Consider the following 25,387-nt stretch of genomic DNA (forward strand, 5'->3'; position numbering starts at 1 on the left):
CTGGGCCAGGAAGTCAGGAGACAGGAACTTCATCCGGGTCTCCCACGTGGCCGGCAGGGTCCCAAGGACTTGGCCCATCATCTGCTGGTTTCCCAGGTGCATTAGAAGGGAGCTGAATCAGGAGTGGAGTAGCTGGGGCACAACCAGGTGCCCATGTGGGATGCCAGCTTAACCTGCTGTGCCACACTGGTCCCCTGTTCATGGATATTTTGTCTTATGTTCTTTTTTTTTTTCCAGTTCCCAAAGGGTTTATTGGTAAACAGGCTTCCGAGTCTGCCACGCAGGGCTGTGTCAGGAGCTCCTCCAGATGCCTGGCTGCCTCTCACTCACAGACCCAGTCGTGAGCACAAGACTTGTAGTCGACCAGTTCTTCAGGCTGGAACCACAGGCTTATTTCTTTTCCAGCACTTTTCACTGAGTCGCTGCCATGAATGATGTTCCTGCCAACCTGGATGCAGAAGTCCCTGCAGATGGTGCCCGGCTTGGAGTCCGCAGGGTTGGTCTCCCCGAGCATCACTTGGCCTGTCTTCACCATGTTCAGCCCCTCCCAGACCATGGCCACGACCGGCCCCGAGTTCATGTACTTCACCAGCCCCAGGAAGAACGAGCCGTCTTTCAGGTTGATGTAGGGCTGCTTCAGGTGCTCCTCGGAGGCCCGAAAGAACTTCATGGCCACCAGGCGGAATCCCTTCTGCTCAAAGCGCTTGATGATTTCTCCCACCAGGCCGTGCTATACGCCCTCCGGCTTGATGGCGATGAAGGTGCGCTCCAGGTGGGCCATGGTCGGGAAGCTGGTGGAGCCGGGCGGCGGCTGCACTGCCCTGTTTTTTTTTTGTTTTTTTTTTTTGTTTTTTTTTTTTAAAGATTTTATTTATTTATTTGAGAGAGAGAGTTACAGACAGTGAGAGGGAGAGACAGAGAGAAAGGTCTTCCTTCTGTTGGTTCACTCCCCAAATGGCCGCAAGGCTGGAGCTGCACTGATCCGAAGCCAGGATCTAGGAGCTTCTTCTGGATCTCCCATGTGGGTGCAGGGGCCCAAGGACTTGGGCCATCTTCTACTGCTTTCCCAGGCCATATCAGAGAGCTGGATTGGAAGAGGAGTTGCTGGGACTCGAACCGGCGCCCGTATGAGATGCTGGAGCCTCAGGCAGAGGATTCACTTACTGCGCCATGGCGCCAACTTGTCCTTTGTTCTTAAATGTGTCTGGAACAGCTCTTAAACACCCTTTCTCCAAACAACAAAGACTATTTTGCCCTTTAAGTTTAATCTTTTTCAAAAGTGTTCAAATTATAGATCCTGAAAACTAGCCATCCCTTTTCTGATAACCATTTTGCATTTCCTCTGTATCTTCCTTCCTCCTAACTGTATGGTTCTGCTTTGCTTTCTTTTGATCATGTGGAAGAAGTTTTCTGTTTTCCTTTTATTTCTTTTGAAAGGACGGCAGGGTCATCTGATTTTAATACTACTGTCTACATCTTTTTTAAACCTGTGTGTTTATGCTAGTTCCAAACTGGCCTTAACTACCACAGTTTCAGCTCTCTTACCTGTCGTTGAGCTCTGAGCGAACCAGACCAAACAAAAATCAAAGCAGAGCCTACTAAAAAAATGCACCAAATCAAAGCACATTGGTTGGTTTGATATCTGTTTCCAGTGGCTCCCAGGAAATAACTAAGGTTTCTTCCTTTCTATTGCATTTTTAAAAAATCCTACACATCTAAATACTCGACAATATTTCATTTCAAATTTTGTTTCAAAGGATGTTTCAACCCCATTATGTAAATCACAACCAAAAATTGATAAACAAAATATGCGTACTGGATGCTGAAATCAAACCTTGATTCTTCAAACTCCACCTTATTTTGCTGACTTTATTTTTAAGCGGGAAGGCCATTTAATTAAAAAACTGCTGCTGTGTCCTTTCTTCCCGTGCCCCCTCCCCCAGCCCTGTGATTGTCTCCGGAGACCAGGAAGTTTATGTGTAAACAGAAGCGGTCCTCAGACCCCCTGACCCCCTCTGGGCTTTCAACCAGTGTTTCCACAGACGGATTAACCCCAAATACCAGCTTGCTCTCAGAGGCAAAATGCTTCCCCAGGCGGGCTGCCCCAAAGCGGTTTCTCCTCTCTACGCTTTCACATTCACCCTGCAAATAAGGCTCCTCAAAGACAGGCTTAGAAGCAACCCCGGGAAAGCAACTTGTGGGGCACGCTGGAGCTCCAGCCCCCTTGGGCCGCCTGCTTGGGAAATCTTCCCGATCCACGGGAGCCACCGCCAAGGACCAGGTTGCGGTGTGTGCGCGTGCGCCCATCTTTGGCGCCGCACCCTGGAGTCCTGGGGCCACCCTGGGCATCTCAGCGGTCCAGCAGGGAGGGACTGAGGGCTGGGTGGGGTCAGCCTGTGCCTCTCTCGGGGGAGCTAGGTGCAGGAGTCTGTCGCGCAGTGTGGCAGCTGTGTGTCTAGGAGGCGGAGGTGTGCAAGTCTCCCTGTTCTATTTCTCGCTGCGTGCCCTGTAACGTCCACTCGGGAGGGAACGCTTTGAACCGGGCAGCAAGCTCTGGGCCGGATTCCAAGTCAGTCTCGAAACAGAGCTACCTTCGGTCCCCTCCTTGCTGGGCAGAATGGCCACGCGCTAAGCTCTGCCAAGTCCCATCCCCAGGGTGGCTGAGCAGCCCTGCTCCAGAAGAGGCTCCCACACAGCCAGGGTTCCCCCAACCCCCCGCGGGCCCCTGCCACATCTGGCCCCCCGGCCATTTCTCATCAGAGAGACCAAGTATCTGTTTTAAGGGCTCGGTGCAGCAGGTCCAGCCATCTCTCCTGTTGTTAGGCAGGGGGCGGGGCTGTGGAAGGGCCCGAGGAGGCTGCTTACTTAATAGCTCCTAACAGCTGTGGAAAGTTTGATGCAGCAGGAGCACCCAGACAGAAAATTAAAAAACTAATAAAGTCCTCAGTGTGGGGGCGCTGGCATCAGGACAGCTTTCCTTCTCCAGACACCTAATAAAGAGACATTCCGGGACAGTAACTCATAAGGGAACTCTGCAGGGGTCACGGAGAACAGTGGAAAGTGCGCCATGGAAACACAGCCGTCACTCATGGCACCGCAGCAGGCGAAGCGCACTGGCCTCTCCGCACTCTACTTCCGGAGAAAAATGGCAGCGTGCTGGGGCCCTGGAAAGGCCAAAGGGCGGGTGGGAGTGAGTCCAGGGTCCGTCCTTCCGTCCGTCCGTGTAGAAACCTCGTTTCCATGGGCAGACTGGGCCCGGAGATGATGTCTGACATTTTTTAGGCGTTGGAGACACAGGAGGTGATGGTCACTACAGCGGACATGGAGGTGAGAAGGTGGCTTAGCTTCTGGGGGTAGCAGGGAAGGGAGTTTCAGGAATTGAAGTTAATCCAGCTGGGTTCTACGAAGCAGCTTCCCTACAGCAGGTTTTCTTATGTGGATTTTTCCACTGGGGTTATGTGGCCATCTTGGACCTGAGTTTCATGTGGTCTTCTGAGCTTGGGGATGGACTGTTGTTTTTGAGGGCCATTTGCGTTATTCTGACTTGGTTCTCAAGTTGGGCTGTGTCTATCTGAAGAAAAAGTTGAATGATGACTTTGGATGTACAAGCAAACCGTCAGTTGGTTGTGGAGATACAGTAGCCCTCCCTTGGCTGAGGTTTCTGTCAACCACAATCTGAAAGTATGCCATGGAATATTCCAGAAATAAAATTCTGAAAACAGTTCATATGTTTGACATTGCACGCCGTTCTGAGTTGCACGGTGAAATCGTGCCCTGTCCTGCTCCATCTTGCCCCGGACACGAGTCATTCCTTTTCCCAGTGTATCCATACCATACACTCCACTTGCCCATAGAGTATATAGTTATCAGGTTGGCTGGCATGGTATTCAGTGCTTGTGTTCACATCACTCTTACTTATCTTCAGAATGGCCCTACACATGGTACAAGAGCAGTGATGCCCACCATGGCAGGACAGATGACCTCAGGTTTCCTGTAGCCATGTTGCAGGGCATTACAGATACAGGAGAAAACAGCAGGTATAGGGTTTGGGACTATGTGTTGTTTTAGGTATCCATCGAGGATCCTGGGGCATCACCCCCATTCTTCTCGTAGAGACGTCCCCAAGTGCCAAAGTTGGGTCGAAGCAGTCGGCTAAAGAGTAAAAAGAAAGGGTTGCTTGCTTTCCGAATTTGCAGTGCTGAGTTCAGTTCCTGTTTTGAGAAAAGTTCCGGGTGGTTCTCACATTCCTCACGGAGCCCAGCTGGCCTGTTTTCTGGAGGCGGGCAGTCAGGCCTACTCCAGGGGCTGTGCTAGCCATGGAGGGGCTTACAACCGATCAGTGGCACATTTGCTGTAGAAGAATACAGCTTTTCCCCATGCAGCGGCTTTCACACAGGACCTCAGTGAGCCTCTGCACAGACTCCCTGAGGTTCACCAGCATGAGGGAAAGAGAGCAGGAGACAGGGGCCCTGGGCCAACACCACCAGCTGTGCCACTCGCAGGCCCCCTGTGGGTGGGCGTCAGGATGACGGATGGGGAAGTGCCTTCCAGGGCCCCCGCAGGCTCCCACATGCTGAGACTCGGTGAGGTTAGAAGGCTGAGTTCTGAGTTGGAGTTCCTGGCTCTCTGGTGTCCTTCTGGCTTTCCGTTTAGCTGTGGTTTGGCAGAGGTGGGGCCCCAGCCCTTGGGCGCGAGGCAGGAGACGTCTGTGGTTATGTGTGCAGGATGAAATATGGCTTTTCAAGTGCTCAAGTCCAGGAACACTCTCTTGGTCTTTCTGTTTCTCTTTGAGTTTCTGCCTGTCTTCTTTTTTGCTTTTTATTTTAAACAATTCTCTGTTCTTTCTTGTCTGAGAATGGCCTCACATTTAAAACAACAGTGCTGCTGTGGGGTGGGCAAGGCTGTATTCTGGTAGTTGGATCTCTCTGAGGGCTCACTTCATTCTGGAAGTGTCTAGATTTTCCAGAAGTGTCTAAGGATCACTCAGGGGTCCGTTCAATCTAGATTTGGATTCAACATGTTTGGAACAGGGCATGGGTTCTGCTCTTCCAGTGAGCCCTAGGCTCTGTGGCTGCATCACGCTTTTACTAACAAGGTTGTTTGGTCCCAACCACAGAGGGTACCTTCCCTACAGCAGGTCTACCAAAGGGTAGAACCCCCAGCCTGGGGACACTGTCACAACGCTCCCTGAGCTGGGGCTCTTTAGCCTCTGGGGCCAGCTTCAGAAGACAGTAAACCTGCAAGGTCAGCTCTGAACCTAGGAATCCTTATGCCCTGGAAGGTTGGCCTGTTGCAATCTGACCGGAAATCAGCTTTCTGTACATTCTCCCTTTTGACATCTGACATTTGAGTGGCTTTGCTGATTTTTCCTTTTTTTTTTTTTTAAAGAAAACATTTAATTTTTTTCAGAAATTTATTTATTTGAAAGTCAGTGTTACACAGAGAAAGAGAGAGAGAGAGAGAGAGAGAGAGAGAGAGAGTCTTCCATCAGCTGGTTCACTCCCCAATTGGCCACAATGACCAGAGCTGCGCTGATCTGAACCAGGAGCCAGGAGCTTCCTCCAGGTCTCCCACGCAGGTATAGGGGCCCAAGGACTTGGGCCATCTTCTACTGCTTTCCCAAGCCATATCAGAGAGCTGGATTGGAAGTGGAGCAGCTGGGACTGGAACCGGCATCCATATGGGATGCTGACACTGCAGGTGGCAGCTTAACCCGCTACACCACAGCACCAGTCCCGATTTTTCCTTCCTTTTTTTCCTCTCTCCCTTCCTCCCTCCTTCCCTCCCTCCCTCCCTCCCTTCCTTCCTTCTTTTTCTTTCCCTTTTCTTCCTCCCTGCCTCTTCCCTCCTTGCCTTCTCCCTCCCTATTTTCCTTCCTCCCTCCCTCTTTTCCATTGTCTCTCTCTCTCCCTCTCTCCTTTCTTCTCTTTCTTCCTAACACTGTGAGACATTAGAGAGCTGGGTGAGGAAGCACAAGGCCTACACTAGTTAGAATCAAATGAGTCCCATTGGCTGGCTCGTTAACAGCCTCCTATTACTTAGCAAGCCTACAAGTCAATCATTTAACGCATCTTTCTTAATTGAGCTCCAAACCAGGGGCACCCTCCTAATGGTATTATGACACCAAATACCTCCTCCAGAGAGAGGAGCTGCTTTTCTGACAGGTCCTGGAAATTAAATGACAGAGAGATGTCCTTCAGGGGGACTAATTACTGGGCTGAGCTGTGCTGGCCAATGAAAAGGGGCAGAAAGGGCACCTTGAGGCCTGGAGACCAAAGGCAGGGTGGCGATCCCTGTCAGGCCTGATGATTTCCGGACCCACTCTTTGTGTGTTGCTTGGTCAGGAATGTAATCCCCAGGGACTCTTGTACTTCAGCTGTGTATAAGATCCACAGGGGAGGTTTGTTAGAAATTCAGATTCCAGGGCCTCATCCTGGGATTCTGACCCAAGAAGTCTGGGTTGGGCTCCAGCTAAACCATACTTGGAATAAGGCCTTTAGGCAATGCCTATGCAGGCATCTCAGAGACGCTGTGTTGAGAAACACCTAGAGAGACTCCCAGTGACTTCATCCCAGACCTCCCTGCCTGGATGCAAATTCCTCCACCACCAAGGGTTTTAATGTTTCCAAGGCACAGACCAAAGGAGACTGCTGTGGGTTTGCTTCTTTTGACACAACACATCTATCTTTCTCTTCCTCTTCTCTCTGCTTTGGTTGGCCTACATGGGCTGTTAGCATGGATGCTTACTTGTGTGGTACCCAGGGGGCTAACTCAAAGTGGGCGTGGTCTTGTGGCTATTGTGAAGTGTGTTCTTGGTCAGGGCACTGTCTCTTAGCTGCTTGGTTTTCTTATCTGCCTCATGAGAAGATCACACTTCAGTATGACTTGGGTGAGTCTGGGTTGGAGCTGGGCTCCTCTTCCTGGCAGCTTCTCGTGTTTTCCTTCAACGTAGTCACAAGAACTTCAACCTCCAGATTCTGTGTCAATATTGAATTTACAGCAGTGGTTTTTAGAGTGTTCCAGTTTGCTGGGTTGATGATTAATGTGGTTTCCTCGGAGAGCACTGTGCCTTCTCCAAAGGCTTTCCCTGTGCGTCCTGGGAACTGCACAAAGCTGAGGTGCTGATTTTGCTCTTCTGTCCTTTGTCATGCGGAGGAGGGAGCTGAGGCATGTGTGGTCCCCGTGGGGCAGAAGGAGCACTGGCTGACAGATCGTTGGAAAGGCAAAAGGGCTTCATGGGAGAAGTCCCTAAGAGTTAGAATGCTCTCTTTGATCCCAGACTCTGCTGACTTGCCCTTGCCTGTCATATCGTGCACTGTCCTGATGAGCTGGCTTTGACAGGCTTTGGTGATCCTACATCCCCTCCCTAAATCACTTGAATTATGTGGCTTTCACTCACTTGTGAGCATCTCTCTCCAGTCCACATGTGCAAACCCACACTGTTCCACGCTCTCAAGAACCTGCAATGTATTGCTAATGGACCATCTTGTCATTGCCACAGAGTCACACTCAGCCATCACTTTTCCCTTAGCCTTGCTGCTCTTCCCAGCTGTCCCATTCCTCTGTAAGGAAGCACAATCCAGCTCTAGGAACTGAAAAATAGCTTGGACGTCCCTGATCCTCCTTATTCTATCATCTGATCTTTCACTAGGACCCGTTGCTTGGAAACATCTCAGAGTCTTAAATAATCTCAAGAAATCTCTTCCATTTCTTAGCTTCTGGACTAATTCTTTTTTCTCCAGGTCAATGATGAAACCTTTCTAGGGTTGGTAGCTCATGGGTCTAGTTAGATCTCACACATTGGGGATAATCATTCATCAATAGCACATGTGCAAACAGGGCTTGTAGACAACATGAGCCAAGTGTTAATCCATGGTATATGGATGCCAAGAAATTCACAGATAAATGCTTCCATTAAGAAAAATGTAGCCTCTAGAATGACTAATCCTTGTCCCAATTGACTTTGCACTGAGACACACATGAGGTGCTTCTTCTGGGTTTTCAGAGGTAGTGACCTGAAATTTCCCCCATCTGTTTCATTTATTTTATTTTTTCTCCTAGTGTCTGTGAATTCTTGACTTGATTCTCATTCTCTGAGTTATGGCATATAAAGGTTCATATCAGTTGTTTTCTATGCATTTTCATTTCAATATTGAAATTTAACTTAAGCTTTTCACTTTAGATTTACTTTGGTGTGGAGTATTGTGATCCTGTTTTCTTTATGAATTGTGGATAGGTGCATGTGATATAGTTGGCAGTTTATCCTTCCTTATGCTAAAATTTTTGGTTTCAGGTGCATGGCTTGAAATCCTATATTGGTAAGTTTAGTTTTTAAAATATGGGATTTTAAGCTACTTGTATTTATTATTACAGTTATTATATTGTTTTTTACTTTAGCCAAGTTGCTTATGTTTTCTGGTGTGTAAAAACTTTTAAAAACACACACAGAGCACTCCCATTTGCTGATTCACTCCTCAAATACCTGCAGTAGTCAGACCTGGGCCAGGCCTGATGTTGGGAGACAGAGATGCAATTAAAGCCTCCCACATGGGTGGCAGGAACACAGTTCCTCAAGTCATCACCACTTTCTCCCAGGGCCTGCATTAGCAGGGAGCTGGAGTCAGGAGCCAGAGCCAGGAATCCAGAATCAGCATTCTGACGTGGAAGTGGGGGTCTTAACCACTAGGCTAAATGCTTGTTGCCACTTTGTGTGTATGTCTTATGAAAATTTTCAAACCTACAGAAAAATGGAAAGAATTTTAGAGTGAATACCCATATATCCATCATCTGGATTCCACCATCCACTATCCTCACACTATACTTGCTGCACCATGCATGTATCTATTTACCCATCAACTCATCATTTTCAAAAAATATATTTCAAACTAATTTGAAGATATAAATATACTTTTTTCTAAATACATCAGCATGAATATCATTACCAAGAGTTTAGTAACTGCTCATAATATTTTTTCTTTGAGGTAGAATTTACATAGAACGAAATGCACACATTTTAGGTGTGTATTGACTACATTTTGACAGATGTATACAAGGCATTATTTTTAACATCGTTTCATCAAAACGTCCTCATTTTTAATTTCAATTTATCACTCAGTTGACTGGAGTATGCCTGAAGTACTTTTCTCAGCAAGAATGTTAGTGTACATACCTTAGGAATCTGAGCAGTTAAAAATACTCTTATATTTCTTTTAAACATGAATGACAGCTTGGATGATCTTAGAATTCTTGACTGGTGGGCAACCTGTGTACACTCAAAATTATAGACATTTAAAAAAATGTATTTAGTTATTTACTTGAAAGGCAGAGTGATAGAGAGAGAGAGGAAGAGGTAGAGAAGAAAGGTCTTTCATCTGCTGGTTCATTCCCCAAATGGCCACAACAGCCAAGGCTGAGCCTGGCCAAAGCAAACAGCCATGAATTCCTCCTAGGTCTCATATAAAATTTTGATTGCTATTTGTTTTCTAATTGCATTAGCTAATATAAATTTTTACCTCTTCTGAGTTGGTGCCTTTTTTTTTCTCTTTGTCTCTTTTGCCTTTCTCTATTTGATTTCTCTTTTTCTTGAATTTTCAATGGGAACCTAAATCTGAGTATTCTAAATCCTGCAATTGAGTTTTGCTTTAAAAAAAGGCACTATCTTTCCCTACATTTTGAGCCCTCCGTTTTCTGCCTTTTATAGTTTCTGTGCTGGCTTCTTCCACTTACAAGAAACAAGAAAAGCTCTGCTTCTGGTGCTTGTTCATAAATAATGTGAGTAGATTTTCCTGATAGAAATGACTTTATAGCACTACCTGAGAAGCCCAGCAGAAGGAGGAACTGGAGCCAAGAGCAGACAGAGGGGAGCAGCGGCGGGCTGGAGGACAAGGTTGGCGCCCCGTCTGCACCGTTCGCCTCTGCCAAGAGCACAGCTGTCTTTCTGACTTCCCAAATTCCATTGTCTTTCCGCCTGACTTCCCTCCCAGGTTGAGGCCATGTTTGCCTGCATCTCCCTACTACGAAGTCTGCTTCCTCATGTGGTTTTCCTTAACGGAGCTGTCCTGCTCATCCCAGGGTCTACTACCGCGATTGCTTTCAAATGCTAGTGGCCTGCGGCCAGTGCAAGTCCCAACCTTCGTATATCACTGATCTCAACAGTCCCCGGGCCTTCCACAGAGGACAACAGAGGGGGAACAGTCATGTGGGGCGAGGACCTCACAGTCTTCCTGCCGCCTACTTCCTGTAGCCACCGCTGCGAGATCGCCCTCAGTGTCTGCCTTCCTCTTTGTCACGCTGGACAGGTTGGCATCCGCTTTCCATCACTGGAAGGCACGCCAGCCTTGGTTCCAAACCTCGTTTTAGTACTCATTCTTTCTCCCCACCAATGTCTTCTTTTTTTATTCCTTTCCCTGGTCACATCAGAGGGGATCTCCGTGTAGAGGAAGTTCGACACTTAACTTCAATGTCTTTTCAGCCAGAAATCTATAAAGGCCATCCACAGATCTATGGAAAACTACCCAGATCTTGGTAGCAGAAGGGACGAGGTGAAAGACCACAGAACTCGGAGTCAGGAGACCCAAGCTTGGGCTCTGACCCTGTCTCTTGGAGGCTATGTGATCTTGGCCATATGATCTTGAGCTTACTCATCTGTAAGATGAGAATAACATCTTGCATTGAATGAGATCAAGCACATGAAGGCCTTTTTAAGTTCTTAAAAGTTTAAAAAAGCCAGAGATGGTAGTCACCTACCTTATTCTCTTTCTCTTTTTGTCTCTCCCAGGCTGGGCCCACGGCGCGGAAGGTATTCAATAGTCCTTGTTGGGCAGTTATTTGGAATAAATGGCTAGAGAGTGCTGAAGAATGCTAAAGAAGACAAAAGGAGTGACAGAGAAATTGTATATGCTGTGACCGCCTTCTTTGGTATTTATGTTACAAGCTTTCTTGGAACCTTTGGTATTATCTGCCTAAAAAGTGCAGGATTTTATTAACCATTTTTACATTTTCTCTCTGATCCCTCTTTAAAATCCTCATATGAATTCCCCTAACACTCAAAATTTATGGTAAAGCAATGTTCTTTTAAAGACTTTTCTAAAGAAATGTAATTATCGATGGTGCTGTGTCACTTTTAAAGTCATCCCTTGACACTTTCTGGAGGCTGCAAAACATATTTAACATTCAAACAGCCTTGGAAGTCATCCAACAAATTCAGGCACGGAAGGAGTAGTCAGAGTACAGGGTGTGCAAGGGGATAGCACTGTGAGTTGGCCAGTGTCATTTATTACGGGCAATCCAGCAGGTGCATAAATAACTCTTACTGGGAGGTTTTCCACTCAGCTTCCCAAAATGGCTCCGTTTCAACTTCCAGCAGCGACGCTGTATTCTCAGAATCGGATTAGCTAAGCACTGGGCGAGGGAAAATCCAGGAGAACAATCCAAAGGAGAGGTTTCTTCTCTGTCAACGGCTTTAGAATGAAACAGATTTTTGTTTATTTAAAATGGTAGGATCTACCAGTTAATTGAAACACAGATGCGTATTTCATGTCACATGGTCTAATCCTACACAGGGGTCTTTGAGCACTGCTGAAGATCCCATGCCAGATGCAGCAGAGGTTACAGAGATGAGTGAAACCCTACCTGGCCTTGGGAGGTTCCCAATGTGTTAGAAGATGGAGAGCCATGAAGACAGAGGGCAGAATGGGAAAGTAGAAATGCATGCAAAAAGCCATTGGGCTAGAGAGGAAAACTTGGAGGTACTTCTTGGTAGAGGAAGAATTCACAGCAGACATTCTTTTTCTTTTTTTTTTTTTAAAGATTTTATTTATTTATTTATTTATTGAGAGGTAGAGTTATAGACAGTGAGAGGGAGAGAAAGACAGAAAGGTCTTCCATCCACTGGTTCACCCCTCAAATGGCTGCAATGGTCCGAGCTGGGCCAATCTGAAGCCAGGAGCTTCTTCCAGGTCTCCCATGCGGGTGCAGGGGCCCAGGGACTTGAGCCAGCTTATACTGCTTTCCCAGGCCAAAGCAGAGAGCTGGACAGGAAGTGGAGCAGCTGGGACTAGAACCAGCATCCATATGGAATGCCAGCGCTGCAGGCGGAGGATTAACCTACTGAGCCATGGCACCGGCCCCCACAGCAGACATTCTTATGTTTATTTATTACGCAATTACTGATTAGCAAATTGGTTTCGTGCACTGGATGATGAGCACTCAGAGAGGGTCAGTTCAGCTGTGCAATTATTCGCAGAAGAAGAAAGTTCAACAGGCAGGCCATTCCAGGAAGCAGGAAGTGCTCTGAGGCCTTGAGGCTACTGCACATGCCCAGGACATGGGGAGAGCCAGCTGTGGCTCTAACCAGGGTCTGTGCTTGCGAGTGGGGATGAGCTGCAGCACTGGGGAAGGGAAGGGTGGAAGACAGACTAGAGGACAGCACACAGGGCTCTGGAGGCCCCATAGAGCGGCAATACGGTTTCCTTTTCAATCATGGCTTTACGAATGGAGTAGCTCCTGCTTTGCCAGGACAGCTCCCTCTCAGGTATAGCAGTTGCAAGTGCACTGGATTGGAATCAGGCTGAACTTTTTTTTTTTTTTTTTTTTTTTTTTTGACAGGCAGAGTGGACAGTAAGAGAGAGAGAGACAGAGAGGAAGGTCTTCCTTTTCCGTTGGTTCACCCCTCAAGTGGCTGCTACGGCTGGTGTGTTGCGGCCAGTGCACTGCACCGATCCGAAGCCAGGAGCCAGGTGCTTCTCCTGGTCTCCCATGCAGGTGCAGGGCCCAAGCACTTGGGCCATCCTCCACTGCACTCCCGGGCCACAGCAGAGAGCTGGACTGGAAGAGGGGCAACCGGGACAGAATCCGGCGCCCCAACCTGGACTAGAACCCTGGGTGCCAGCACTGCAGGCAGAGGATTAGCCTAGTGAGCCACGGCGCTGGCTGGAATCAGGCTAAACTTTAAGTAGGAGCTCTGTTCTTTACAATACAATAACTTTGGACGAGATACTTAGACCCGTTCAGATACTCAGTTTTCTCAACTGTGTGGTTTGTGAGCATTAAGGCAGAAGAGGTAAGTGAAGGCACTAAGGACAGTGCCTACCCTTTAGCAGGTGTTCAGTGAAGCTTAGTTTCTGCTCCTCCCCCTCTCCTTCCTCTCCCCACCTCCACCATAAGGGCCTTGGAGGGGACCTTTGACTAACATCCATCCCAGAGTCCTCAGGCTTGATTGCTAACTTGCTTCTCACTTTTAAATTCTTTTTTTTTTTTTTAAGACTTGTTGATTTATTTGAAAGGCAGAGTTACAAAGAGATGAAGAGACAGAGAGATCTTTCCTCCTCCAGTTCACACCCCAAATGGCTGCAATGGCCCAGGAATTTCATCCAGGTCTCCCACATGGGTGGAGGGTCCCAGGCACTTGGATCATCTGCTGCTGCTTTCCCAGGCACAATAGCAGGGAGCTGGATCAGAAGGAAGTGAAGCAGCCGGGAAACAAATATATGGGCTGCTGGCATCACAGGTGCAGCATGACTCACTGCGCCACAGTACCTGCCCTTCCCAGTGGTTGTTAAACGCAAGGTGGAGTTACAGACAGAGAGAGGGAGGGAAGGAGAGAGAGAGAGAGAGAGAGAGAGAGAGAGAGAGAGAGAGAGAGAGAATCTTCCATTCACTGGTTTACTCCTCCAATGGCCACAGTGGCTGAAGCTGGGCCGATCTGAAGCCAGGAGCCAAGAGCTTCCTCCAGGTCTCCCATGTGGGTACAGGAGCCCAAGCACTCAGACCATCTTCAACTGATTTCCCAGGCCATAGCAGGGAGCTGGACCAGAAGTGGAGCAGCCAGGACTCAAACCGGCGCCCATTTGGGATGCCAGTGCTGCAGAAGGTGGCTTAACTTGCTGTGCCACAGTATCACAGCATCAGCTCTGAGACTGCATTTCTACAAGTGCTGTTGGTGCTGCTGGTTTGGGGACCACCTCATGACAGCAGTCTACTACATTTCATTTTTTTAGAAGGTTTTATTTTTGGCCGGCGCCGTGGCTCACTAGGCTAATCCTCCGCCTTGCGGCGCCGGCACACCGGGTTCTAGTCCCGGTCGGGGCACCGATCCTGTCCCGGTTGCCCCTCTTCCAGGCCAGCTCTCTGCTGTGGCCAGGGAGTGCAGTGGAGGATGGCCCAAGTGCTTGGGTCCTGCACCCCATGGGAGACCAGGAGAAGCACCTGGCTCCTGCCATCGGAACAGCGCGGTGCGCCGGCCGCAGCGCGCTACCGCGGCGGCCATTGGAGGGTGAACCAACGGCAAAAGGAAGACCTTTCTCTCTGTCTCTCTCTCTCTCTCACTGTCCACTCTGCCTGTCAAAAAAAAAAAAAAGAAGGTTTTATTTTTATTTGAGAGAGAGAGAGAGAGAGAGAGAGAGAGAGAGAAAGGTCTTCTGTTCATTGCTTCACTCCCCAGATGGGGACAACAGCCGGAGCTGAATTGATCCGAAGCCAGGAACCAGGACCTTCTTCCAGGTCTCCCACATGGGCGCAGGGGCTTAAGCACTTGTGCCATCTTGCACTGCTTTCCCAAACCATATCAGAGCTGGCTCAGAAGAGGAGTATCCGGCACTCAAATCAGCGTCCAGCTGGGATGGTGTCACTGCAGCCTAAGGTCCATGCCACAGTGGTGGCCCCAAGCCTTTGTTTTTGATAATTGCGGCCAAACACGCTCCCGTTACGGTGCCATCTATTATCGTTCTGTGGTGTTGGAAGAAGGGGTAATATCGGCCCCATTTTATCCATGAAGACACTGAGGCTCAGAAAGAAGGGGACAGAGTACCTGGGGGAGAGCCTAGAGTCCAGCTCAAGTGTCCTTATTTTAGATCTTTGGTATTTTATACTGACCCGTAACTCAGACATTCTAATGTTTTAAAGATTGGTTCCATTTATTTGAAAGGCAGAGCAATAGAAGAAAAGAGACAGAAACAGAGATCTTCCATCCTCTGGTGCACTCCAAATGCCTACAACTGTTGGGGCTGGGCCAGGCTGAAACCAGGAGCCCAGAACTCCATCCGGGTCTCGCTCATGAGTAGCAGGGACCCAATCACTTCAGCCATCACCTGCCGCCTCCCAGGCTCACTAGCTGGAAGCTGACTAGAAACGGAACTGCTGGAACTTGAACTAAGCACTCTGACATGGCAAGTGGGCACCCCAAGTCTGCACCACGGGGCCCGCCCCCATTCTAATTATTTTGTCACACACTTTTAACCTTGGGACTTTGCTGTATCATTTTTGTGATGCATAACCACGTATTTAGATTTTATTTCATGTGGAAAAAGGCAGCTCAGGTTACTGGGTGTCCTCACTTGCAGACATGGGATTCAACTGTATTGCTAAATTTTCAAAGCCCTTAATGTTCTGATTAGATGGAAAAGGCAGAGCAACATTAGAAATCTGCCAGCAGGTGCAAATGGACCACGTCTCCTTTACAAGCCAGTCCCAGTGTCTGGTTTTGGTATCTCTTCCCTGCCCACCCACTCATTTCTGCAACTTGGGCCCCGCCCACTCTGCTACCTCAAGCTGCCAAGCTTCGTGCAACTTTATGGGAAAAACCAGTTCCACAGTCACACAGACGCATGCATGTGTTATGCAACAGCCTGGTTAGGACAGTGGGCCACAGTCCACTGAAACCTTATTCATTACTCAGCCTCAGATCAGAGCTGGCGATTTATGATGGAAACACAATTAATTATCATCACTAACAGCATTTTCCTTTAATCCACAGAGAAGTATTCTCATAAGTTATCCTAGCAGTTCACGCATTTCTTAGTCATCTGGCAGCTTTTATTGAATGTCCTAAGTGCTAGAGTGATACCCACGCCATCCCTCTCTAGTCATAGTTTATAAAGTGCTTTCATAGCACGAGGGGCCAGGAACTGAGTTTCCAAGGAGAAAACTAAGACGACATTCTCATCTCACCGTTCCTGAAGGTAGTTGTTAAAATGTTCGAATGCGCACGTGCATGTGTTGTCACATGTCTCTTGTTACACAAAGTTCTGGACATAGGTATACGCTATTGCTTGCATCCTGTTGTTTTCTGGTTGAGGACTTTGACCTTCCCAGGCTATCAGTGTTTAGTGTTACTATCAGTAAAATTAATTAGACATGCTGTGTTTTTGTAAGCCACTTAACTTGGAATAAAGTGGAGAGTTTTGAACAAATGTAAACCATATACCTTATTCAATGAAACAATTTGAGATTATTCAATAGCAACAAAAAAGGAAGGCATGGATATGTCAGTGTTCTGAACTTTCTTAGTCCCACTACCGTCAGCCGCCTGGGTTCTCATTGTCATTAGTTAATGAAGTAATTAATCCCACCCACATTTGCTGAGCGGAGTCGCCTGAAGAGAGCACAGCCTGGGAAGCTCTGGGCACCGTCACAGAGCTCATCACACAGCAGTGGAGATGACACAGGCACAGGATGGAGCACAACCATCCGATGGTCACAGAGCATTTGCGAGAGCCAGGGAGACAGCTGGAGGACTTCGGCAGGGAGAGTCAGAGAGGCTCCCTGCTGCCCTGCACTGCTGGGGATCCAGCGGGGCCGGGGGATAAACGTGGAGGAACTGGGATAATGCTTATGAACCAGGCCACACGCTGTGACACCGGCGCAAAAGGACGGTCCCAAATGTGCGGCTGCATTTGCAACAGCTCTAGCCCCAACCCGGTCACCTGCGCAGGCTGGACCAGCCTTCGTGGAGAGGTTTGGGGCTGGTGGTTCGCATGCTTGCCGGAGGGGGCTGACCTGGGCGCTCTCTCAGCCACAGAGAGAAGCGGAGATAGCTGGCACTTGGAACGCGTCCACAGACTCTTGGCTCAGGAAGTGATTGGTGTGCATTTATTTAACTCTGATCCTTCCCCTATGACACAAAGAAATGACAGTACTAAGACAGCAAAATAGTGCTCAGTACTTCAAACCAGCCCCTTGGAGTTGCCCCAATGCACAACGCGCTCCCCCACCCCAAGTTACAAGCCGCTGAGTTGAATTAAAACACAGTCCCTCCGTTGCTGGGAGCTGGCCTGCCAAATTCTCAGCTGGCGTGAGTTTTTATAGCTCTGTTATAAACCCCTGAAAAGTGAGGCATATAATGGAAACATTGACATAACCTGAACTCCCAGGAGCGGCTTGTGCCACTCTAATTATTCGTGCGTCTCTGGCCCCGGGTCTCTCCCTCCTCTGGCCAAGTGGCTGCAGCGCCTCCGTCTGACCATCCTGGGGGCCGGGGGCTGGGGGAATAATGAGACAGTGTCTGCTGCTGGGAAGCCCCCTGTTCCATACGTACAAGCCCCTCCCTTCCCCCTTCCTCCCCTTGTTCTCCCCCTGCACCACCTCCCCCAACATCACCCCACCCCCCAAAAAAGGCAGAACAGTTCAGTTGGTTGTAAAAATTAATGAGTTCAGATACAGACTTGCCTTATTCCGGTCCAGCTGCGTAACCAGGGCGATTCCGAGCAGCCTTCTAGACGCTGACATCAGCTCCACACCCCGGCACAATGCTGCTCTGTTTGATCTCAGAAACAGATCGGGCTCCTGGGCTTATACATCCTGCTTCCTCCCTCCGTAAACTCATTTACGACCCACCAGGAGAGCGCATCGCACTGCTCTCCTCCCGGGAGCCAACGCTGGAGGATCAGGCCCTACGGCTGACTCTGCCTTCACCAGCTGCACGCTGAGGTCCAGTCTTCGTGCTCCTCCTGGAGGACTTGTCCCTCGCCCCCAGGCGTTGACAGCTGGAGGGGGAGGATGGTGATAATGATTTCACCACTTGCTGTGGACCCGGCCCTTCACTGTTTCCAATGGACTCCTGTGTGCACCTCTGACGGGCGGCCCACAGCCACCCTGGGAGGTGGAGATGTATACCCATTTTACAGATGAGCAGTCTGGCAAGACCAGGAGCAGACCACAGGGCTTTTGGCACTTAGTCTGGGCTCATCCCCTGGCCCAGGGGCTGATGTCCTGGTGCAGTCCGCAGGCAAAGGGGAGTTTCTGTTGACGACCTGAGCTGTGGAGCCACTCTCTGTAGGGCTGATGGGGAGAGAACATGAGGGATATGCCGCAGGCCCTCGGAGAACAATGGGGTGGTGGGTGCTGTGGATCGGCTGCAGCTCACGGAGAGCGCCCCACTCCTCTGCAGGTTTCCCAGGGGCGCCAGGTGCACCTCTTGCTCACCATGGCTCCAGAAGCACCAGCCCTGTAGTGTATAATAAGCAAGTCCTTAAAAGAGTTCAGGTGAAGCTGTTAAAACAGCAGCATAGCTCTTTGGAAATAAAGTAGAGAAGTATTAACCTCATTACAGGTGGCACCTCACGCTGGGGTTTGGAGCAGTCCCCCCGGGTAAATGCCACAGCGGGTAGGGATCAAGCAGGGAACAGGAGCACAGGGGTCTGTATTAGTTTCCCAGGGCTGCTAGCACTCAGGACCGCAGACTGCATGGCTTCAGGCACCGAAATGTCTGCTCTCCCACTTCTGCAGGCTGGAAGTCTGAAATCAAGATGTCCGCGGGACAGTGCTTCCTCTAAGATCCCCCGTAGAGTTCTGCCTTTCCAGGCTTCCGTGGCTGGCGGCTGTCCGTAACTGGTGGTCCTTGGCTTGCAGCCGCATCATGGCAGCCACTGCCCATGCCCTAGCCTGGTGTCCCCTGTGCATCTGTGCTTCCACGTGGCATCTTACCCTTCTTAAAGGGCCATTGGTCCTGTTATATTAGGGCCCACCTTAAGATAAAGACGCGTTGTACCAGATCGATGGAAGCAGTGGTGGTGAGGGTACAGTCCAGTCATGGTCTCCTTGCAAGAAGAGACTTTTTAAAAAGTGACTTTTTGGGGCCAGCACTGTGGCTTAGTGGGTAAAGCTGCTACCTGTGATGCTGGCATACCATATGGGCACCAGTTCGAGTCCTGGCTGCTCCACTTCCAATCCAGATCTCTCCTATGGCCTGGGAAAGCAATAGAAGATGGCTCAAGTCCTTGGGCACTTGCACCCACTTGGGAGACCCAGAAGAAGCTCTTGGCTCCTGGCTTTGGATCAGCACAGCTCCGGCCGTAGTGGCCATTTGGGGAGTGAACCAGCGGATGGAAGACCTCTCTCTCTCTCTCTCTCTCTGCCTCTGCCTCTCTGTAACTCTGCCTTTTGAATAGATAAATAAATTTTTAAAAAAGAATAAAAAAAAGGTGACTTTTGAATCTTTCTCTAATTTTCTTAAAGATTTAAATGCTTTTAATTTATAAAAAATATTATTTATTTATTTATTTATTTAAAAGGAAGAATTGCAGAGAGGAGGGGAGACAGATTTTCCATCCATTTGGGTTCACTACCCAAATGGCTACAATAGCCAGGGTTAGGCCAAGCTGAAGTCAGGAGCCAGGAACTCCATCCAGGTCTCCTACTTTGGTGTCCCTGCACCAAAGGACTTGGGCCACCTTCTGCTGCTTTTCCAGGCACACTAATGGGGAGTTGGATGGGAAGTGGAGCAGCCGAGGCTCAAACCGGTGCCTATACGGGATGCTGGCACTGCAGGTGGCAGGCTTAACCTAGCTGTGCCACAACAGCATTCCAGGAAGAGATCTTTGCTGATGTGAACCTATGTTCCAAGGTTCTATTTCCAAATAAGGTCGCCTTCACAAGTACTGGGGGTTAGGACTTCAAGATACCTGTTTGAGAGGCACTGTTCAAGCCGGGACGGGGCTTGGCGTTTCTCCGCGAATGTCTCACTGCTTGTCTCTACTCAGAGGTCAGGGACTTGAACTGGTTCCCAGATGCAGTTGATAATGGTATTACGAACACCTTACTCTTGCTCAAATTTTTATTAAAATGTTGTCGCGCCCCTCCTCATCCACTGTGCACAGCAACCCTGGAAATGGCAAGGGGTCCCGACAGCCCTGCTCTCTGTTTGCCTGAACTCGTGTTTAGGATCAGCTCGCACCAGGTTTGTCTTTTGGTTCCTTTCTTCTGAACTGAGAGGAGCAGCTGACACTTGCTCCAGGCTGCCAGCACACAGAGGCGGTTCTGGGGCAGCCACCACCAGTTCCCACCCTCTAGCCGTGGCTCTTCTCACTTGACCACAAGGGGCATCTCAGCAAGGTTCGCGAACCTGCTGAGGATGCGGGCTGGCAAACTGACCGGGTTTGCAGGTGAAGCCCATGTGCATTCCCTTCAGTCGTACAGTTAGTGGACTTTGAACATGGCTCAGCCTCATCTCGACCCTGGTGAAAGTGCTGGGAGCCAAGACCCAGGGAAGCCGCCCCCTCTGCAGCCTGCTGGGGCTCAGCCGCTGAGCCACAAACCTGGAGGTCCTCCCTGGGAGCCTGCGTTCCACCCGCTGCCTCTCCCTTGCCAATCAGACAGCCTGGCTCCCTTTAAAGTGGCTTACACTGGTGTTTATCATCATCTTGCATCCTATTTGTCTTTCTGTCCCTTTCTTTTGTGGAGTGTGTAAACGCAGCATTTCAGCTTTTGGATAGATTTGCTGTGCAGTCTCATGGTTCTTTTGTGGCTTAAAATGTTTTGTTTTCTGTCTCTCGTGCCGGCCACAGCATTCAGTGGGGGGAGGCAGCCAGACACCAGGGACATGGATGCTTATTTGACTTGTGGAGATGTTAAGGCATTCATCTTGGGACCAGATGGATTATACATATTCTGTCTCATTGTCCCCAGAAGCTGCTAGAAGGTTCCAGAAATGACCACAACTCAGTACATAAGCTACATTTTTTCAGTTGCCTCTTGGGTCCAGAAATGACTTCCTTCCACAGCCTTCCCTAAGCCACTGTAATGCTCCAAAATTAGAACAACGTGGTCTTTCGATCACTAAAGCCCCCCCCCCCCAACCCCAAGACTGGATGTGCATTGCTATTTTCTTCCAAAGCTCTGATTTATGAGATGCTATATGAGTTCTGTGTTTAATGACACGTGACTGGCTGCCCTCGGTGCACAAAACTTGCTGCTATTTTTCTCATATGCTTGGACATGTTGCTCTTATGTCGTGTGCTGACTGTCCCGATGCGTGGGCAGCCCTCTCCATGCTGCACAGTCTGTGGTCACTGAGAAGCAAGAATGCAGGCCCGACATGTACAAGTTTCAGCGAACACAATGAACATGTACGAAGCGAAGTCTCCCTGTAGCCACTTTTAAAAATAACTTGAATTAGGAATGGAACTACGATGGTTGTCACTTCTCAAGCAAATAGCGGGTGCCCACGGGGCTCAACTGACCCTTTGAGCAGCACGTTGGAAGTGACTGAATGTAGACAAAAGTGCTAATTCCAGGAGAGGACCCGCTGCAGGAGCTCACAGGGAACGTGGGACATGAGAATCAGAGAAGGCTTACAGAAAAGTTCACCTTTGAATGAAGTCTGGAGAGAAGTGGATTTTAGAAACTTTAGTGGGGCCGACGCTGTGGCGTAGTGGGTTAAGCCGCCGCCTGCAGTGTCAGCATCCTATACGAGTGCCGGTTTGAGTCCCAGCTGCTTCTCGCCTCCTCCTCTTCTTCTTCTTTAAGACTTATTTCTTTATTTGACAGTCAGAGGGGGTTAGTGCTGTGGCTTAGCAGGTAAAGCCGCCGTCTGCTGTACTAGCACGCCATATGAGTCCTGGTTCGAGTCCCGGCAACTCCACTTCCCATCCAGCTCTCTGTTATGGCTTGGGAGAGCAGTAGAATATGGCCCAGGTGCTTGGGCCCCTGAACCCACGTGGGAGACCTGGAAGAAGCTCCTGGCTCCTGGCTTCAGATCGGCACAGCTCCAGCTATTGCAGCCATTTGGGGAGTGAACCAGCAAATAGAAGACCTCTCCCTCTCCCTCCCTCTCTCTCTCTCTTTCTCGCTCTCTCTCTCTGTCTCTCTGCCTCTGCCTCCCTGTAACTCTGCCTTTCAAATAAATAGATAAATCTTAAAAAAGAAAAGAAACTTTACTGGACGAGGGAAGTGGGTATTGTGGGCTGAGCCAATAACGTGAGCATGAGTCTAGGGGTGAAGCAGTCTGAACCCTTGAGATGAGAAGTTCTGAGTGATGACGTGGGTGCAACAATGACCAAAGGCAGACTCTCCGCTTCTAAAGTCCACTGCCCCAGGGCCGGCGGCTTGGTGCAGCACATTGGACTGCTGCCTGCCATGCCAGCATCCCTTACTGGAATGCAGGTCCAAGTCCTGCTCCTCCGCTTCCCAGCCCAGAATTATTGTTAATGGGCCTGTGAAGCAGCGAATGACAGCCCAAGTACTTAGCCCCTGCCGCCCACATGGAAAACCAGAATGGAGCTCCCGACTCCCGGCTCTGGCCTGACCCAGACCTGGCTATTGTGGCCATTTGGGAGAATGAACAACTGAATAGATTTTCTTTTTCTTTCTATTTCACTCTTTCTGTGTCACTCTGCATTTCAAACAAGTAAATCTTTTTTAAAAAGTCCACAGACCAAAGGTGCAGACACCTTCGTGACCTTGTTTGATCCTCAGAGCAAACCCACGCAGGACAGCACCTGGAAGCATGGCCCCATTTTATAGATGAGGGAGCAGAGACTCCGCAGGCAGACTCCTCCAAGCCTGCACCACTAAGTGATGTGACAAGCAGGGGATGCAGGCTTCCTGGAGTCTGGCCCTTGCTCTGCTGGGCCACCAGGAGAATGTGACACTGTGACCATTGCACTTGACCTATCATGAACTGTCCAGCTTTGTTTACAAAAATACCAAGGATCAGAGTTCACGTCTCCCTAAGGAAACTCCCGTTCAGGGAAAAACAAGAAAACCCATCTAGAAGTGTCTAATGGCTTCATTTGATTGCTCACTTCTTTCTCCTATACTTATTTTTAATAGTTTCTTTGGAAAATGAATGTTGATTAGAGTTAGGACACCATGAGATATTTCCCACGGTCCGGAGCAACCACGGGGTTCCATTTGGGGTGCATTTTCCTTTTGTTCAGCCAGTGGTTACTGCAGACTCCGTTCGTGGCTCCTCCAGGCACAGGAGCCGAGGGGTCCCCCAAAGAGTATTGCCTCCACGTCTGAACACGTCCCTCCTCTGAAGTTCACCACGGGCGTCACGAAGGATCCACCCACAGTCCCTTTCTGACAGATCGGCACCGGCTTGATCCCAGAGGATGGGAGACCCAGCTAGATGGGGCCGGCAGGGGCCCACTCTGGCTGGCCTGAAGCCCTTGACCGCGTCCACACAATCCGGAAGGCCTGGGCAGCTTGAAAGCAGAGCTGTAAGTGATCCCGTCTGTGGTTTGGGCTGATTACTCCTCTGGGGTGGACCAAAGAAGCAGTAACCAGGAGAGGGGCTCCCTCTCCCTTCACTTTAAACAAAATGTCAGCACCCTTCCTGCATCATCCTTGTTTTGGGTGTTTTCCAAGTGAGAGTTCATTAGGGATTTGCGAAAGCACGTTCTACTAATATCCATCAAAGAGGGGTTCGATTTCAAAGTACAGGAGAAATACAATAGTGTTGAAGCAAATACATGAAAAAGATCATAGTCCCCAAGAAGCAAGACAGAAGCAGGGACTGGTGACTGGGGGCTTTTTTTTTTTTAAGTCTGTCTTCATTGGGAACAAAGTAAGGGTTCCCAGGAAGAACGTTGTCTCCCGGGCACTCTCTTATCTGTGTGGACAGCTTGAACTAAACATTGAAGAACGTTTGTAAATGTTTGGGTTTCCTTTTCCATATTTTCTCTTGTTGGCCCCAAACCTGAAGGGCTCTGAATTCCACAAACAGGGTTCTGCCCTGCGGTGAGGACTGTGGTCCACATGTATGGTGGAGCGGATACACAGAGACAGGAAGAAGCCCAGGGCAGGAGCCCAGGGATTAGGGCGGTGGGGGTACGCAGTGTGAACAGGGCTCTCTGAGAGGTGGGGAGCAGGTTCATTAGCAGCCTGGGCTGGGAACAGGCTGGCTCTGTGTCTGTCCTCCAACGGGGGAATGGGCCCCTGCTTCTGTCATTGGCTTGATCGGACCACCTTGCCTCTCCCTGGGACTTGACGTTGGTGAGGTCCCGGGGTGACCTGACCCTCTGCAGGGAGCACTCACTTCGGCCAGGGAGGCGGCGGCCCCACCCCCCCCGTCCAGCCTTGTGTTGAGGACGTCCAGGCCGGGCTCCCACTCAGAAAGGCTTCTTTGGTAGGGTGGGTGTTTGGTGCGGTGGTCACAACTCCACTCAGGACACACGCATTTGATATCAGAGGCCCTGGTTGGAGTCCCTGCTCCCCTCCTTCTCATCCAGCTTCCTGTGAACGAGCACCCTGGGAGGCAGCAGTGATGGCCCAAGGACTTGGGTCCCTGCCGCCCACCTAGGAGATCTGGGCTGGGTTCTAGGCTCCTGGCTCTTATGGACATTTGGGGAGTAAAAAAGAGGATAGGAAGTCTCTCTTTGCCTGTCTTTCTGTCTCTCCCTTGCTGTCTCTCTGCCTTTCAAATGAAAGGAAAATAAAGTTTACAAAGAAAGGATTCTTTGGGGAGCAGTTCTCCTCTGTTCCAGAAAGATGCATCTCCTTCGGCTGCATCTCAGGAGGAGCAGGTGTTGTAAGGGCTTCCATCTTTGTGTAGCCCGACCCTCCCCAGAATAGTTCTTTCCGAAGAAGGCCTTGAGCGAACCTAACTGAGGAACCCTAACTCCGCAGGAGAGCTACCAGAGGAATTCCGGCTTCGGTGCTGGCCTTGTGCTGCCGCTTCAACACTGGCACTCCATATCTGAGAGCTGCTCTGCTTCCCATCAATGCACCTGGGAGCCGCAGAAGGCGGCCCAAGTGCTTGGGCCCCTGCCACCCAAAGGAAAGACCCGGCTGGCGTTCATGGCTCCTGGCTTCAGCATAGGCCAGCTTAGGCTGTTGCAGCCATTCGCTATTTGGGTAGTGAAACAGTGAGTAGATGATCTCTCTCTGTCTCTCATACACACTCTACCTTTCAAATATATAAATACTTTAAAAAAAAAAATGAAGATTCAGGCTTCAGGCCTGGGTGGTATTGAACTTGGGTTTCCAGCTGTACCACTGAAGATGTGGAGCAAGCCCTCAAGCCGGTGCTGTCTCATCCAGCTCAGGAGACCTGGCTGGAGGCTGATCCCTCTGTCTGGAGTCCTCAGGCCCCTAGGTTTTTGGGGGAGTCCCCAGGTCAGGATCTACTCACCTCTGCTCGACTGCTCTCTCTCATCAGTAGCAGGGATGCTAGGGAACTTATGCAGGTGGCTCATGGCAGAGGAGTTGTCATCAAGGGCCTTGGAACCAAGGGTTTGGGTTCAGACTTCAGCTCTAGGTGCTCGGTTTTCTCATCTGTCAAATGGAGACAATATCAGCCAGCCGAGGGAATCGCTGAGAAGAATCCGTATGGAATGGTGTGCTTACTCCCTGCAGTGCCTGGCACACACCAGGTGCTAAGGGGTAGGCC

General features: G+C 49.7%; 1 pseudogene; it reads right to left on the minus strand.

The window, feature by feature from the left end:
* Positions 1-246: 246 nt before the first annotated feature.
* Positions 247-781, minus strand: LOC133748512 (nucleoside diphosphate kinase B-like; annotated as a pseudogene).
* Between the last annotated feature and the right edge of the window lie 24,606 nt (positions 782-25,387).

This window comes from Lepus europaeus, chromosome 2, assembly GCF_033115175.1.
Source record: "Lepus europaeus isolate LE1 chromosome 2, mLepTim1.pri, whole genome shotgun sequence".
NCBI lineage: Eukaryota > Metazoa > Chordata > Mammalia > Lagomorpha > Leporidae > Lepus > Lepus europaeus.